Source organism: Hylobates moloch, unplaced genomic scaffold, assembly GCF_009828535.3.
Source record: "Hylobates moloch isolate HMO894 unplaced genomic scaffold, HMol_V3 SCAFFOLD_2, whole genome shotgun sequence".
NCBI lineage: Eukaryota > Metazoa > Chordata > Mammalia > Primates > Hylobatidae > Hylobates > Hylobates moloch.
This window is the reverse complement of record NW_026652277.1, coordinates 109,946,973-109,966,589: the sequence shown is the minus strand read 5'-3', so window position 1 is coordinate 109,966,589 and position 19,617 is coordinate 109,946,973.

Sequence of the window (19,617 nt, the reverse complement as noted above, 5' to 3'; positions counted from 1 at the left end):
AATGTGGGAACTGATTCCCACAATTATGGAGGCCAAGAAGTCCCACAATATACTGTCTGCAAGGTACAGAACCAGGGAAGCACGTGGTGTAATTCTGTCTTTTCAGTGTTAGTATAAAAGCCTGAGAAACACGATGGGTTAGGGAGAGGGGTCACTAAATTTAAGTCCTGGGGTTTGAAGACCCGAAAACCAAGAGATTAGATGTTTAAGGACAAGAGCAGATGGATGTCCTAGTTCTAGAAGAGAAAGCAAATTTACCTTCCTATTTTTTGGTTCTACTTGGGCCCTCAGTGGATTGGATAATGCTATGCAAATTGGTGAGGGCAGATCTTCCTTATTCAGTCCCCTCATTAAAATACCAATCTCTTCCAGAAACACCTTCACAGACATGCCCAGAAATATTACTTCACCAGCTATTTGAGGACCTCTTAACCTAGTCAAGCTAACACCTAAAATTAACCATCACAGAAGGTAATCATCAATTCTAAACACAAAAGTAAATTTAAGCAAAGAAGGTGGATGACAGATCTGAGAGCTGAAAGCAAATAAGAAAGTGATACACTGAGGTCATGTGACAATGTCAGGGATCTAAAGACCAATTTTGAGCCATTGACAAGATAGAGAATCTGAACCTGAGCCTTTCGTTTTATGTCTGGGACTTTAGGGATAAAGTAAAATAATTCCTGGTCCATATCATACTCTTGGATCCTGGTAGAAAAGTCTCTGCAGGCCAGCACAGTGGCTCATGCTTCTAATCCCAGCACTTTTGGAAGCCAAGGTAGGACTATCACCTGAGGTAAGGAGTTTGAGACCAGCCTGGCCAATCTTTCACCATTTACTAGAGATGGTGAAACCCTGTGACTAGTAAAAATACAAAAATTAACCAGGTACAGTGGTGCACCCCTATAATCCCAGCTACTCCAGAGGCTGAGGGAGGAGAATCACTTGAATCTAAGAGGTGGAGGCTGCCATGAGCCGAAACCACTGCACTCCATCCTGGGGGAAAGAATCAGATTCCATCTCAAAAATAATAATAATAATAATAATAATAATAATAATAATAATAATAAATAAATAAATAAAAATCTTGCCAGAGTAAACAATTCCCAGTTGGGCCCTCACAATTTTCATATATTAAAATCAAACGTTTCAAGGTTTAAAACTCCTTTTAGCATTTCTTGTTGTGCTGGTTTGGTAGTGGCAAATTCTGTCGCTATTCACTGATGATATGATCTTATACCTAGAAAACCCTAAAGGCTCATCCAAAAATCTCCTAGACCTGATTAATGAAATCAATATACACAAATCAATAGCACTGCTATACATCAACAACAAGCAAGCTGAGAATCAAATCAAAAACTCAATCTCTTTCATAACAGCTGCAAAAAATAAAAAATAAAATGCTTAGGAATATACTTAGCCAAGGAGGTAAAAGTACTCTCTACAAGGAGAACTGCAAAACACTGCTGAAAGAAATTACAAATGACACAAACAAATGGAAACACATCCCATGCTCATGGATGCAAAAAATCAAATGTAAATGATCATATTACCCAAAACAATGTACAGATTCAATGTAATTCCCATCAAAATGCTATCATTATTCTTCACAGAACTAGAAAAAAAATCCTAAAATTCATATGGAACCAAAAAAAAAGAGCCTTCATCGCCAAAGCAATACTAAGCAAAAAGAACAAACCTGGAAGCATCACATTACCTGACTTCAAATTATACTACAAGGCAATAGTTACCAAAACACCATGGTACTGGTTTAAAAATAGACACATAGACCAATGGAACAGAATAGAGATCACAGAAATAAAGCAAAATATTTACAGCCAACTGATCTTTGACAAAGTATACAAAAACATAAATTTGGGAAAGGATACCCTATTCAATAATTGGTGCTGGGGAAACTGGCAAGCCACATGTAGAAGAATGAAACTGGATCCCCATCTCTCACTTTATACAAAAATCAACCCGATGAATCAAACACTTAAATCTAACACCTGAAACCATAAAAATTCTAGAAGATAACATTAGAAAAACTCTTCTAGACATGGGAGTAGGCAAAGAATTCATGACTAAGACCCCACAACCAAATGCAACAAAAATAAATAAATTAATAGGACCTAATTAAACCAAAAAGCTCCTGTACAACAAAGAAAATAGTTGGCAGAGTAAACAGACAATGCATAGAATGAGAGAAAATATTCACAAACTATGTATTCAACAAGGACTAGTATCCAGAATCAACAAGAAACTCAAACAAATCATCAAGAAAAAAGACAATCTCATGAAACAGTAGGCAAAGGACATGAATAGACAATTCTCAAACAGCCAACAAACATGAAAAAATACTCAACATCACTAATCAGGGAAATACAAATTAAAAGCACAATTAGCTCTACCACCTTACTCCTGCAAGAATAGCCATAATTTTAAAAGTCAAAAAACAGTAGATGGTGTGGATGTGCTGAAAAGGGAACACTTTTACACTGCTGGTGGCAATGTAAATTAGCGCAACTACCATAGAAAACAGTATGGAGATTCCTTAAAGAACTAAAAGTAGAACTACCATTTGATCCAGCAAACTCACTACTGGTTATCTACTCAAAGGAAAAGAAGTCATTATATAAAAAAGACACATCCACATGCATGTTTAAAGCAGGAGAAACAGCAAATGCAAAGATATGGAACCAAGCTAAGTGCCCATCAACCAACAAGTGAATAAAGAAAATGTGGTATATATACATCATGGAATTCTACTCAGCAAAAAAAAAAAAAAAATGGAACGAAATAATGCCTTTTGCAGCAACTTGGATGAAGCTGGAGGCCATTATTCTAAGTGAAGTAATTCAGGAATGGAAAACCAAATATGTATGTTCTCAGTTATAAGTAGGAGCTAAGCTATGAGGACGCAAAGCATAAGCATTATATAGTGGATTTTTGAGGACTCAAGTGGGAAGGTTGGGAGATGTGTGAAGGATAAAAGATGATTTATTTGTTACACTGCTCAGATGACAGTTACCATAAAATCTCAGAAATCACCACTAAGGAACTTATCCATGTAACTGAAAACCACCTGTACTCCAAAAGCTATTGAAATAAAAATAAAAACTAAAAACTCCAAAGTAGTGTAAAATTATATACAAATAATTAAGCTGTATGGATAAGAACCAGCTGATTTTTTTAAAGCAGAGATGTAGACTCATAAAGACTAAAGATACTGAATTACAAAATACAAAATTTAAAATATTTATGGGTAAAATATTTAAGGCATAAAGAATAGAGTCACAAAAATAACTTAAAGTATAATAAAAATATATTTTAAAAGAGAAAAAAGAAAAAATGGAAAATAATGAATAAAACAGCAATTGGCACCACAGCTCTAGGGGAAAATAGCAATAAGAAGATAAATCTAAAGACTCTAGACAGAATACTGCAAAGAGAGAGAAGGAATTGGAGACTCAGGAAGAAAAATGGAGGATCAAATAAAAGGAGTATATGTCTAATTGGAGTCTCAGAAAGAGAAAATGAAGAGAATGAATCAGAGATTACTTTTGAAGAGATAATGTCTGAAAATTTTCCAGAAATGATGAAAACATGAACCCTCACATATAAAATTAGCAGATAAGCAGAATTTTATGAGATAGAGATAGAGAGGGAGAAGGAGAGATGGAGAAAAGGAGAGAGGAATAAAGAGAAGGAAAAGAGGAACAGAGGAGATTGAGAGATTGTGATTCATTCACACCTAAATGTATTTCAGTAAAAGCAGGCAGGTTGCATACCAAGACAGATAATTAGATCAATAACAGATGCCTTGATAGACTCAACGGAGCCAGAGGACAGTGGAAAATATCTTCTAAGTGCTTAGAGGAAGGGGAAAAAAAATGCTCATACTTGGAACTTTGAAAAATCAGGAAAAATAAATTCATTTTTGGACAAAGAAACAATTATTTTATCATTAACAAATTCTCACCATGGAAAACTTATGAGAGATGTGTTATGAAAAAATACTACTACTCCAGAAAGTTTAGCTGAATGCAGAAAAGAATAATGAGGTAACAATAATAAAGGTAAACATGTAGATAAATGCAGGTGTTTCATCAAAATATATACTGAGTGCCTACTATGTACTGGGCACAGTTCTAAGCAAATAAAATACAATTGTGCATTTTTGGAGCTTCCATTCTAGTGTGGAGAGACAATATAAATAATAAGCATAATAAATATAAATGTCAAATAGTTTGTTTGAAGCAAAACATATATCATCCATGTAAATAAAAATAACATCAAATTTATCATGTAAATATGAATGTAAAATACTGCACCAATATATGTCAAGAAGGGATGCAACCAGATTAAAGTTTTACAAGGTCTTTGCCTCTTTCAGAGGGTAGAATTAATGTGTAACACGTTTTAAAATTTGTTAAGAATACATGATACAATTCCATAGTTAACTGTGAAAAGATTAATATTAAGATTCCAAGCCAGCAAAAGAATAAATAGAATAAGAAGTTATAAACATATGAAAACTGAAGCAACGGTAGCTAAGATCCAGGTTTAAAAAAAATCTTAATATAGGGTAGTAATAGCCAGGATTTAAAAACAATGAACAAATTTTAGAAATATTTAAGTGGAAGAAAAATGGAATAGAGTGATGGACTGTAATACAAAGGGTGAAAGAGATGAAAGACTCAATGAAAAAATCCAGGTTTTTGGTCCGATGTTTGGGGTGGAAAGCAGTACCTACCATTTATTTAAATGAAAAAGGGACTTGGAGTTGGTTGCTGGTGATTTTTATTTTGTTTTGGAAATTTCACTTTTACTATCAATGAAATATGCAAATAAATGTTATACATTAAATATGCAGATAGTGGTTCTGAAACTCATGGAAAGTATAGAGGCTTGAGTTAAAATTTGGCACCTAAATTCAGGACATGACATGCATTTCTTAAACCCTCCCAACTGCTGCAAATCTTTCTCTCCAGATTTCTTTCTGTTTATTGTTTATTTTTCTACCTTTTTCTGTTTATTCTTTCCTTCTTCGTTCACCTCCTTTCCTTAATAGCACCCTGGCAGAATACCAGTTGCAGGGCTATTACTGGTTCAAATGGGGGTGCAATATTCATCACTGGATTTGGTAGCATTTGTAAAAATGTAAAATGCAGATATCTTTAGGTCCAGCAATTACACCTTTAAGAAACCATTCTTAAAGATTCATACATATAAGCAAATATATATATGGAAAATGTTTATATTAGATTTGTGTATAATAACTAAAGCTAAGAAAATGCTACAATATGGGTAAAAGGTGGTTAAATGCTTTGAGCACTTTTGTGCAGAGGAATATTATGCAGTGTTTTAAAAAACTGAGGAGCAGCTTCATGATTTGAGATGTATTAGTCACATGTCTGTCACCAGTTTAAGCTTAGAACACACACACACAAAAACAAAATGTTAAAGTTATTGACTAAAAATGTATTTTTAGGCCGGGCGCAGTGGCTCACGCCTGTGACCCCAGCACTTTGGGAGGTCGAGGCGGGCAGATCACGAGGTCAGGAGATCGAGACTATCCTGGCTAACACGGTGAAACCTGTCTCTACTAAAAATACAAAAAAAAAAAAAATTGCCGAGCATGGTGGCACGCGCCTGTAGTCCCAGCTACTCGGGAGTCTGAGGGAGGAGAATCGCTTGAATCCGAGAGGCAGAGGTTGCAGTGAGCCGAGATCATGCCACTGCACTCCAGCCTGGCTTACAGCGAGACTCTGTCAAAAAAAAAAAAAAAAAGTATCTATACTTACATACAGTTTTTTCAGTTTTGGTAATTTACATAGGCTTCTACTGAATCTGTTCTTTGCTTTTTAAAAAAAGAAATTTATCATAAAATAATATTTTTTAAATACAAACTTGCCAATTTTTAGCATAGAGCAAAATAAACTAATTTAAAATGTATCAATTTAAAATGCTGGAACTCTTTGCATCTAGTTATCTCATGTTTTGTTTTTATCTGGCCTTTAGGGTTTTATCAAACTGCAAGAAAATATATATTCATGAACATGCTTTAAATGAGCTGTAATTAAAATTACTGAAAACTGTTTACAAGTTTGTAAATTTGTTGGCATTTCCATAATTTTATCTTATTTAGTTTACCATCTCTAATAAACTCACCTTCCTTGCATTCTCAGAATGTATCATTACAATAGAGAAGGAGTATTGTTGTTATAGCTACTATATTTCTTCATTTAGCATAGCCTAGTGTTAGGATGTAACAAAATGCATTTTTCTGTGAATTAGGAAAAACATTGTTTTTTTAAAATTCGCTTGTTATTCTTATATTCTGTATATTTTTTGCCCTGAAAATACAAATAAACATAAGCATCACATACATACTATATACTTAACCTTATTTTATTATATCTAAATATTATAGGAATAGTAATCGTGTGAGCAAGAGGAAAGACTTCCAGTATTACCGACTTTTTATCATTTGAAATGTATTCCGCCTTTTCTTCTCCATCTTACCTACCATCCCAAAAAGGAGAGATAAAGAAAGGAGTTTACTAACTCCAAATGTCTTCCTGAATGACAGATAAATTAATAGCTGAAGTTCAGAGCAGGGTTCATTAATAGCTGAAGTTCAGCCAGGTTGGCTCAGGCATATGGTAATAATTAGAAGAGCACTAGAGAAATTCGTACATCCAAATCACCTGGCCTTTCCTGTACTCTGTGCCATCAGCTGGGAATAGAATCTTCCAGTCCATTATCAAAGAAAATGTTATAATAGAAAGACAGTTGTGAGAAAAAATAAAATGCCTTAAACCCAAAGGGCACAGATCATCTGGGAGGTCTGAGAGTTGTCATGTTGAAGAAGGAAAAGGCCTGTGAATATAAACTTTGTCCTGATCTAGCAAGAGTCAAATGAAAAACATGTGGGTGTGGACTCAGCTTAGGAGAACTGGAATCTTGAGGTGGGAAACTTACCTAGCAGAAAAACAAATTCAACTTCTAAGTACCTCGTTTTAGCTGGGACTAGAGTGACAGAAAGTGAAAAGCGCTAAAGCTAAGAAACTGAAAGTATTAAGCAATTGATTCTTAATCACAGATAAATTTGTCCAGAGAAAACTACGAATTATGCTTGTTCACTGAGTATCTCCCCAATTCCCTGTTCTTTTCCTTAACCTCAATTTTTCAGGTAATAAAACTTAATGGCATTCTAACAGGAACTCTACCATAATTTTTAGAAGGTATCTAAATATCACTTTATGCCAGGATATAAATGATGAGTGTCTAGTGAAAAAGAAAAAGCCAAAATGATGAGAATGATGGTATCCGAAAACTAAATAGTGCCTTCAATTCTAAGTAAAGATTTTAACATTCTCCTCAGCCTGGATACCTTTCCCTCTATTCTGCTGTCACCTTTTCTTGTATGCCCTTCCTTACTTCCTTGTTGGGATTCATTCTCTCATCTCTTCTCCCACACCTTTTAATACTTTTCACAAAATGTAATTGTATAAATATGTTTCCTTACTCAACTGCAAGCTCGTTGAGGGCAATGACTATGTCTTATTTTTATTTATTTATTTATTTTTGCTTCCTAGAGTCTAGAGCATTGCCTGGAATATAGTATTTGTTGAAGTATTGAAATAATTAATTAATTAATTACTTTTGCTATTATGTTATTTTGCCCACTTTTTTAGTATTCTTTATTAAGACTTGGGTTCCATAATTTTTTAGAAAAGCTTAATTAGGCTTTAAAAATTTATTTCTAATTTGGTACTTTGCTGGCTAAAGAAATATGGTTACTTTAATTTTGCACAGCATAGGAGAAATCAATGTAGTTCTCACCAAATTAGTAAGAGGAGTGTGAGATTTGAAGAAAACAGGTACATTTGGGTGATTACCAAAGTGAGATTCCCAAACATATAGTCAGCAATTAGTTGGCCCTGGGATTTTTAAGTAATAAATATTAGGGTGTCTGGAATTCCCTTTGCTCACAAATTTAATTACTATTTATTGAACGTTATTCCCTGAGAGGAAAGGAGATGAAGAAAAATCAAGGATAATTAGGAGGTTTTCTTTTTTTCTTTTTTTTTTCTGAGAATTTACAGAAAGTACAGAAAAACAAATGTGCGGTCAAGTTGGCAGAAGTTCATGATTACATAAATGATATCTGCTTCTTTACAATATCAGATTCAGAGCTCAATGTTGGCATGGTGGGGCCACCTCATGATTTTAGATGGTATGTGCTATAGACAGGACTTATTAGCTGTAAGTCTATTCCTGAACATAGATTCTCCCTCTCCCTTACCCCAAACTCCTGTTCTTGAATTATCCTGTCCTCAAATTATCTCGGCTCTCAATGACAGCTGTGAGTGAATTTAAGGAACAAGAGTAAATGCAGAGCTAAGCCTTGGGAAAAATGATCATCACACTAGCAAAAGACATTTTTCTGCCCTGGAGGGTAACTTCAATTTGTAGGAATGTTATCTCAAAGGATTCAGGCCTTTATAAAATCAGCCATGTCCAAAATTGTCTTCTGTCACTTTTCTCCGGTCTGCTTTATTTTCTCCCTCTTCCTTACTACTTAAAGTTTCCAGATTGGTATTATTTGTTGTTAAATCTTGCAACTCTGCCACTACCACAACATTGGTATTTATGTAGAGTTCACTTGGCTACCTCCTGTGTAGTAAGCACAGGGTAGGCTATGGTAATACTAACCTAATGATGATGACCTAACCCCTAGCAAAGTTATCCATTTGATAAATATTTACATAGGGTTATTTGATTCATTCATTAATAATTGATTTTTCAAAATAATCCTGACACTTTTGTTTCTATTTTCCTTTAACTTGCTGTCTCCTAGGTCTAAAGCTGATCAGGGCTGGTGATTTTTCACCTTCTATCTTACTTGATTGAAGTAGTTCTTATGCATAATTTGTGCTGCTACTGCTTGATTGCTGTATTTACAACAAGTATACTGTTTTTGTGCTTATATTTAGCTTGAGCCTTGAGGCTGCTGTGACTATAGCTTCAGTTTGTGAAATGTAACCTTCATTATTTTTGGTGAATGTATAATACACATGATTTTGCATGGGGAATTTTCTTGAATTGTGCATTTATTTTTTCCTCCTAGTAAGAACAGGGTGTCCTTGATTCTTTGCATGTTGATGCACTCATTTTATGTTATGTTTGCCTCTTTGGTGGTTTCTTTAACCGTGTTAATGCTAGCAAACTTCAGAATAATGTTATGATTCAAAAGTTTTACAATAACATAGGTATGTAATTCCTTCTAAATTTTTGTTTTTCTCCAAGATGGTAATAATGTTTTTCAGAAAACCATTAACAATCTTCCTTTAGCAAAAGAGGTTGGGAAAAACTTGGAAAGTATTTAGGGTGTATGCTCCCATAACTTCAAAGTCTAGGCAGAGCATGATGGCTCACACCTGTAATTCCAGCACTTTGGGATCACCTGAGGTCAGGACCAGCCTGACCAACATGGAGAAACCCCATCTCTACTAAAACTACAAAATTAGCCAGGCGTGGTGGCACATGCCTGTAATCCCAGCTACTCGGGAAGCTGAGGCAGGAGAATTACTTGAACCCGGGAGGCGGAGGTTGTGGTAAGCCGAGATTGTGCCATTGCACTCCAGCCTGGGCAACAAGAGTGAAACTCCATCTCAAAATAAATAAATAAATAAATAAATAAATAAATAAATAAATAAATGTAAAATAAGATCTATTCCACTTTCTAAAACATTGTCTTAGATCCACTTTTTCACCCGTTAAAAATTATTATTTAGAATAAAATGTAGGATGCTGCTTATTTGAGCTGCTATTTTTAATATCCATACTTTCATATTCTCAAAACCACCAAGCAGCATTCATAGAATTTAACAATAATATTATTGACCTTGTAAATTATAGAAGTAGTACATCTGTCAGTGTAGAACAAATAAAAATACAGAAAAGATAAGGGTAGCAAGATTTTCATTACTAAGAAAGTACTGCTGTCAACTGCTGTTTTCTTCCAATGTCTTTTTTTATATCTATGTGAGCATATTTGGCACACCCTTATATGTGATACAAAATTGAGACAGTGCTATATAGACAAATTTGCATTCTGCATTTTTCAATTAATATTATTCTGTGGATTTCCAAAATAGATCTGTATTTTCTGAAAATACGATTTCTAATAGGCTTCATAGAGTTATTATTATAGAGACAGCGTAGTTCAATAAATATCCTATTGGTGGATATTTAGGTTGTTTCAACTTTTCATATGAAGGAAAATCATAAGTACATCTATATAGACACTTTTTGGGCATCTCTTGTTACATTCGTAAAAATAGAGTTCTGAGTCAAAGGCTTTCAATTATTTAAATTCTTTTGATACATATTTCTACATTATTTACAAAAAAAAAGGAGGTCAAAATTGTACCTTATTTTTATTTGTATTTTTATTTTTTCTGAGACACTGTCTTGCTCTGTTCCCCAGGCTGGAGTGCAGTGGCATGAGATCTAGGCTCACTGCAACCTCTGATTCTCCTGCCTCAGCCTCCCAAGTAGCTGGGATTTCAGGCGAATGGCACCACCACTGGCTAAATTTTGTATTTTTAGTATAGACAGTGTGTCACCATGTTGGCCAGGCTGGTCTCCAATTCCTGACCTCAGGTGATCTACACTTTGGCCTCCCAAAGTGCTGGCATTACAGGCGTGAGCCACTGTACCTGGCCTGAAATTGTATCTTATATTCTTTAAAGTTGTATTTTTTGGCTATCTTTTGAAGGTGAGCAAGTTATTGGCTAGTTTTATTTCCTTATATTAGAACTGTTGCTTTAGGCTTCTATTTTTTGTAGCAGTTATTTTTCTTATTGGATTGTCAGAACTCTTTACATATTAAAGATTTGATTTTTTTCATATTTTTTGTAAACTGAGCCACTGATTCCTGTGCTAGGTACTGATCAAACAACATAGAAAAAGTTTGATCACTTTCACAGAGATTGTTTTAATGGTCAGAAACATAATAAACAGGTAACCAAGTAAAATGTAGTTAGTGATTCTTTAACTAAGGTGCCAAGCAACACTTCACTTTCTCACATTGTCTTTATTTGAGTCTTGCATATTTCTCATCATATTTCTTCTTTTTCAAGTTTTGTTGATTTTTATTTACGCATAAAACATTTGTGAAAGTGTAATATAATACTTTTCTATGTAGCTAAAATGTCTTATTTTGATCATGTACTTATCAGATACTGCTTGTGACAAACAATTCTGCAAAGTACCATTCTCTCATAGTAGTATATTACAATTGGTATTTGTTTATGACTTGCCAATAATGTGAAGTTCTAGACTAATTTCAGTAGCAGACAGAAAGGCCACAGAATGTAAAAAAAATTATAGTTCAGTATGTAATGTGCCACGTAGTTTTGTTGCAAGAAAAATTAGAGTGTGGAGGTGTTTGGATGTGGCAAATACATCTAAAGAGAATCCTTAAGTGTACCCATTCATGCAGGTACAATTTAAAAGGAGGTCATCTGAGAAGATCTTCTCATCTTTTCTTATGACCACTAGCTTTGACAAATAGTAAAACACCTTAAGGAATAAGGATGAAATAGGGGGCCCACAACAATGGTATGATTGTTTTTTTAGTTCATTCTTATGCTGCTGATAAAGACATACCCAAGACTGAGTATATATTTTCATTTATAAAGGAAAGAGGTTTAATTGACTCACAGTTCAGCATGGCTGGGAGGCCTCAGGAAATTTACAATCATGGCTGAAGGGGAAGAAAACACATCCTTCTTCACATGACAACAGCAAGGAGAAGTGCTGAGCAAAACATGGAAAAGCCCCTTATAAAATCATCAGATCTTGTGAGAAGTCACTCGCTATCATAAGAACAAAATGAGGGTAACCTCCCCCATGATTAAGTTACCTCCCACCAGGATCCTTCCACAACACGTGGGGATTATGAGAGGTAAAAATCAAGATGACAGTTGGATGGGGACACAGCCAGATCACATTGTTCTGTCCCTGGCCCCTCCAAAATCTTATGTCCTCACATTTCAAAATGCAGTCATGCCTTCCCAATGATCCCTCAAAATCTTAACTCTTTTCAGCATTAACTCAAGAGTCGAAGTCCAAAGTCTCATATAAGACAAGGCAAGTCCCTTCCACCCATGAGCCTGTAAAATAAAAAGCAAGTTAGTTACTTCCTAGATACAATGAGGGTACAAGTATTGGGTAAATACACCAGTTCCAAAGGGAGAAATTGGCCAAAACAAAGGGGCTACAGGCCCCATGCGAGTCCTAAATCTAACAGGGCAGTCATTAAACCTTAAAGTTCCAAAATGAATTCTTTTGACTCCATGTCTCACATCCAGAGTGCACCGATGCAGGAGTTGGGCTCCAATGGCCTTGGGCAGCTCCACCCCTGTGACTTTTCAGGGTACAGCTCTGCTCCTGGCTGCTTTCACAGCCTGGCATTGAATGTCTGTGGCTTTTCCAGGTGCAGGGTGCAAGCTGTCAGTGGATCTACCATTCTGGGGTCTGGAGAACAGTGGTCCTCTTCTCACAGCTGCACTAGGCAGTGCCCCAATGGGGCTATGTGTGGGGGCTCCAACCCAACATTTCCCTTCTGCACTGCCCTAGCAGAGGTTCTCTATGAGGGCTCTGCCCCTGTAGCAAACTTCTGCCTGCATATGCAGGCATTTCCATACATCCTTTGAAATCTAGGCGGAAATTTCCAAACCTCAATTTTTGACTTCTGTGTACCCAGAGGCTCAACACCAAGTGGAAGCCACCAAAGTTTAGGGCTTGCATCCTCTGAAACAATGGCCTAAGATGTACTTTTGCCTTTTACAGCCACAGCTGGAGATGAAGCATTTGGGCACTATGTCACAAGGCAGCATAGAGCAAGAGGGCCCTGCACCCAGCCCAGGAAACCATTTTTCCCCCAGGTCTCCAAACCTGTGATGGGGGGTGTGGCCGTGAAATTCTCTGACATGCCCTGGAGACATTTTCTCAATTGTCTTGGTGATTAACATTTGATTCCTTGTTACTTATGCAAATTTCTGCAGCCAGCTTCAATTTCTCCCCAGAAAATGAGAATCACATTTTCTGTCACATCATTGGGCTGCAGATTTTCCAAACTCTTATGCTCTTCTTCCACTTGAATTCCTTGCCATTTAGGAATTTATTCCAAAAGATACCCTAAATCATCTCTCTCAAGTTCAAAGTTCCACAGATCTCTAAAACAGGGGCAAAATGCCACCAGTCTCTTTGCATAAAGAGTGACCTTTACTCCAGTTCCCAACAAGTTCCCATCTCCATCTGAAACCACTTCAGTCTGGATTTCATTGTCCATATCACTTCATTGTCCATATCACTATCATTGTCCATATCACCTCATTGTCCATGTTATATATTGTTGGTCAAAGCCATTTGACAACTCTCTAGAAAGTTTCAAACTTTCCCACATATTCCTGTCTTCTGACCCCTCCAAGTCTCTAGGAAATTCTAAACTTTCCCGCATATTTCTGTCTTCTTCTGAGTCCTCCAAATGGTTTCCACCTCTGGGTGTTACCCAGTTCCAAAGTCACTTCCACATTTTTGGGTATCTTTACAGCAGTGCCCCACTCTCTGCAGTACCAATTTACTGTATTAGTTCATTCTCATGCTGCTAATAAAGACATACCTGAAACTTGGTAATTTATAGTGGAAAGAGGTTTAGTTGACTCACAGTTCAGCATGGCTGTCGAGGCCTCAGGAAACTTACAATCATGGTGGAAAGAGAAGCAATAATGTCTTTCCTCACATGACAGCAGTGAGGAGAAGTGCTGAGCAAAACAGGAAAATACCCTTATAAAACCATCAAATCTCATGAAAAGTCATTCACTATCACAAGAACAGCATGAGGGTAACTGCCTCCTTATTAAATTACCTCTCACCAGGTCCTTCCAATGACATGTGGGGATTATGGGAACTACAATTCAAGTGAGATTTGGGTGGGGACACAGCCAAACCATATCAATGGTTAATTTCATGTGTCAACAAGACTGGGCTAGGGGATCCTAGAAAGCTGGTAAGCATTATTTCTGGATGGATCCATGAGGGTGTTGGTGAAAGAGATTACCATTTAAAATGGTAGAGAAAAAAATGTCTGACCTCACTAGTCAAGCATCATATATCCACCTGAATAGAATAAATAGGCAGACAGAGGGTGCATTTCTCTGTCTTTTGTTATCCTCGACTAGAAATTATACCATTAGCTTCCCTGGTTCTTAGATCTTGATACTCACCCTGAATTATACCACTGGCTTTCTTGTTTCTCCAGCTTGCAGAGGGTGTGCCTTGGGAGTCCAGTGCCTCCATGATCATATAAGCCAGTTTCCATACTAAATTTATCTCTTACCTATCTATCTTTCTATTATCTATCTACCCTATTGATCTGTTTTTCTGGACCATCTTAACTTTTACAGATGGTATTTAGCAGTAATTGAGAAGGGGTATGGGTTATGGGCTCTGAAAGAGAGGAAAAGTAAAAACATAGAAGGTTACAAAAGGAAGAAAATAATCACTGATACAGTTTGGGTGTGTCCCCACCCAAATCTTATCTTGAATTTTAACTCCCACAATTCCCACATGTTGTGGGAGGAACCTGGTAGGAGGTAATTGAATCAGGGGTGAGTCTTTTCAGTGCTGTTCTTACGATAGTGAATAAGTCTTACAAGACCTGACGGTTTTAAAAATGGGAGTTTCCCTGCACAAGTTTTTCTCTCTTTGCCTGCTGCCATCCATGTAAGACGTGACTTGCTCCTCCTTGCCTCCCACCATGATTGTGAGGCCTCTGCACCCATGTGGAACTGTGAGTCCATTAAACCTCTTTTTCTTCCCAGTCTTGGGTATGTCTTTATCAGTGGTGTGAAAATGGACTAATATAGGCTCTTATGTGACCTTCCTTTCTTCTGATCCAGCAAGGACATCTCTATACATAGGTGCTAGAAAGTTATAACCATATAGAAAATGAGTTTATGAAAGACTCTCCATATCATCTTGCAGGACAAAAAGTAGGAAAGGTGTTTGAGGATTCTCAGGCAATCAGACAATGAATTATATTTTCAACACCATGCCAGGCTTTGATTAAGATCTGTAATTAGAAGGCAGAGGTAAAAGTATGATTAATCTTGGTATCTAATTAGATTTTTATAATGATTAGTGTGGTGTTAATAATTTTGTCACAAATGAATAAAGTTTAAACTTATCTGAAGTTCCACTCTCCTACAGCTATGTGTGGTGGAGAGTGCAAAGCAAAAGTGTAAACTGAAGGGGCAAATGACAACTATTAACAGGATAAGAGAACCAGGAGTGCTTAGGACAGAATTGGAGGAAGAAATGTGGGCAAAGTAATGTACTCTTCCATTTCTGGGGAAGAAGTATTTGTAAACTACTAAACGCTTAACAAAATGCTAACTTCCAAATGAGCCTTATCAGTCATGTGATCACTAGTTTTTCCAGGAGCAGAGAGAGGAATCCAAGTCATTCAATCTGATAGACCTTCTCAACAGATTCCCAGCTTCGTGGGTGTTCTACTCCCTGTACACCATTCAGGAAAAAGTGACAGAATATCCCTCCCTTCCAAACCTGTCATTATGGACTTAAAAAAAAGTATCTATTTTTTTTTTCCAGAGAGAAGTCACTCAACCTTCTCAAAACTAAATTTAGCTAAAGAATTTTTATTTATATGTCTCTTGCTGAAATTTAAAAATGTTATTGTTAATATGAATAGCTACTATAACCTTGTTTTACCATTTGACAATACAAAATAATTAGTTCTGATGAACTATATGTGTGCTTATATATTTATAGGTATTAAACTTCATATTTTATTATACGGGTTCTAACTCTGAAAAGTTTAATGCAGTGCCTAGAACAGTGGAATATATCTTAGGAATTCAATAAATAATATATAATTAACCAATTTAACATTTTGTGGTAACTATAATAATGGTGATGATGACAATGACAATGAAGGCAATGATAATGATGGCCTCCTATTCACAAAGCTACCATTTATTGAACTAACAGTGACTGATACCGTGCTAAGCACAACATGAACAATTATGTCGTGCAGTTTCTCTAACAACCCAATTTGGAAGGCACCATCAATAATATTTAGAGATGTGAAACATGATCAAGGCCTCAAGAGAGCTAGAATATTAATCAGACTGTTTAGAAAAGCCCATGTCCTCAACTACCATACAATATTTCCATAATAAGTTTGGTTTTAAGTCAACAAAGTGTTACACATACTTTGGTACTATTCATTGTTTATGAGATTCTCTGTGCCTAAGAGTTCACACTTTGTTTCCTTAGACACCAAAAATTTCATGAATGTTTATTGCAGGCTCAGGTTCATGCCCTGTGTGCCGTCGAGTGTGGGTGGACAGTTTTCAAACTACCTCCTCCACAGGAGCCAAACAACTGAAATTCTGCATTGGGAAAACATACAGTACTAAAACATAGGTTTATGATATTTTATATTTATTTATTTTTTTATTTCAGGTTTTTAACAAAGACTTTACTTTTTAAGAACAGTTTTAATTTCACAGAAAAATTGAGGGACAGTACAGAGATTTCCCATATATCTTCTTTCTCCACACATACGTGGCCTCCCCATTATCAGTATTCCCCTGAAGAGTGGTACACATTCTACAGTTCATGAATCTACACTGACCCATCATTATCAGTGAAATGATTGTTTATAATATCATCACTATCAGTGAAACCATAGTTTACACAAGGGTTCAGTCTTGGTGCTGTGCATTCTATGAGTTTGGACAAATGTATAATGACATGTATCTATAATTATAGTAACATACAAATAATTTTCACTGCCCTAAAAATTGTCTATGCTTCCCCTGTTCATCTTTTCCTCACTGTAGCCCCTGGCAACCACTGATCTTTTTATTTTCTCCATAGTTTTGCCTTTTCCTCAATATAATATAGTTGAAATCATCTTGCATATGGCATTTTCAGATGGGCTTTTTTCACTTAGTAATAGCATTTAAATTTCTCCTGTGTCTTTCCTTGGCTCAATAGTTCATTTATTTTTATTGTCTGGGTGTACTACAGTTTATTTATCTGTTCACCTACTGAAGAACATCTTGGTTGGTTCCAAGTCTTTGCAATTATGAATAAAGCTGCTATAAATATCAATTTGCAGGTTTTTGTGTGAACCTGAGTTTGCAACTCCTTTGGGCTAATATCAAGGAGTATAACTGGACCATATAGTAAGAGTGTGGTTAATTTCTTAAGAACTGCTGCACTATCTTCCAGTGTGGTTGTATGATTTTGGATTCCCATGAGCAGTGAAAGAGAGTTCCTGCTGCTCTACATTCTTGCCAGTATTTGGTGTCTGTTTTATATTCAGCCTTTCTACTGGGCCTATGGCAGTATCTCATTGTTGTTTTTATTTGCATTTCCCTGGTGACATGATGTGAAACATCTTTTCCTATGCTTATTTATAATCTGTGTACCTTCTTTGAAATTTATTTTTAGTGTCTTACAATTTTTTAAATGGGAGAGTTTTTAAAGTAAATAGTTCACTTTAAGAAATCTCTCTTAAAGAATATTCTAGGTCCACAAAACTGAAAGTTCAGGGTAGAGCTTCCACATACAGTTATACCAAAGACCTTGGATAGTCAGAAGGGTCATACGGCTTACCGGAGCAGGGACAACATCAGCATGGAATAAGAGGACAATCTTCGGTGCTAAGGCATTGTCTGCTCTCCTGAGGCCATCTTCCCAGAGACAGATCCTTTTCTAAAGACATTGAATTAAGCTCACAGTGGGCCTGACTGTGGACATCTCAAATGAATTACGTGATAATCATAGAAATTCATGGAAGCTAGGAGAAAGGGCAGTCACTAATGGTGTGTGGATTCCAGAGTCGCATTCTCAGCTCTTGATTTACTTTTCAGAGAAAATTCTAAGCAAAAAAAAAAAAAAAAAGGGGTGGGGGTTAAAAATATTTGGCACAATTTTTTCTGCAGTTAAGTGCCAACATTCAGAATATACAAAAACTTTTCAGTTGAGCAACAACACAATCTCAAGGCAAAAGATCAGTTTTATCCGTAAATAAACATACATAGGGTGGATTAAAACCTCTAAAAAATTGCAGGTAAATATTTGCAAAGCAGCTGAGCAAAGTTCTGTGTTTAGTGGCAATTAGTGAAAGTAGAATAAATGTCATTTTAACTAAGAACCCTGCTTGGGTCCCATAAGTGTAATCCTGCAGGTTGTCTACCTCAGCCACGATGGGGTGGATTTTCCCTCTCTCCTTAAACAATTAGGAAACTAGACAAAAATACATGAAACAATGGTTTTAGACATTGGATAACAGGCAGTATCAGGGTTTTGTTCCTTGGAAAAAAGGGGAGCAAAAAGGTGAGCCCCACAATTTTGTACTCTATGGAAGTAATTAGCAGGCCACAGTGGAGACAAAGGGTATCCCAACAGAGCCTAATAGTTGTGCTTACTTGAGGAATGAGAAGCTAAGGGTCAGAGAGTCCAAACCTACGAGAATTTGAGAAGCTAAGCATCAGAGAGAAGAGAGTTTTGGAGGTCTAAGGAAGGGTTTCCTCAAACCTTTGGCTAAGTAATTACCTGTGCCTTTGTAAGAGGAAACTACCTAAGGCTAGAAAAATAACTTTGGAAAGCCACATCCAGTAGTTCACCTGGGCTGGGGACACTTTACACCCTCACTACCCAAACTGAAAAGACCTCATAGCCCACAAAGTATTGGAAAGGGTCCCAGAGGATATCATTTTAGGAGTGAGATTTAATTAATCCCATACTAAAAGATGCTCTAGCTTCGCCCTGCCTAAAAAAACAGCTTAATGCTGTCTTGATAGTATCAAACTGATTCCAAGTAACTTAATTGCCTGCTAGACAAAGCTGAACCCTAGGTAAACAAAATCACAAAATACAGAAAACAACAGTGCAATATTCACAATGTCTAGAATCAAATAAAAATACAACAAGAGGCAGAAAAATGTGACCTATAAGGAGAAGGAAACATAATCAATAAAAACAGGCCCCAAAATGATAGAGATGATCTTAAAACAGCTATTGTAAATATACTCCATATATTCAAGAAGAAAGATAAAATCATTGAGATAATATATGACCCAGATGAGCTCCTATGAAGAAAAACACAGTATCTAAAATGAAAAGATAGTGAATGGCATACCAGCAAATTAGATTAACAGCAGAAGGGTTTGAAAATACAGTTGACCCTTTAACAACACTGGGCTTGGGGCCACTGATCTGACCCCTGTGAAGTTGAAAATCTACATATAACTTTTGACTCTTCCAAAACTTAACTACTAATGGCCTACCATTAACTGGAAGCCTTACCAGTAACATAAACAATGAACATATATTTTGTATGTTTTGTGTATTATATACTGTATTTTTATAGTAACAATAAAGTAAGACAGAGATAAGAAAATCACAAGCAAGAAAAAATTGTATTTATAATTTTTTAAGTGAAAGTGGATTATCGTAAAAGTCTTCATTCCCGTTATTTTCACATTGAGTAGGCTGAGG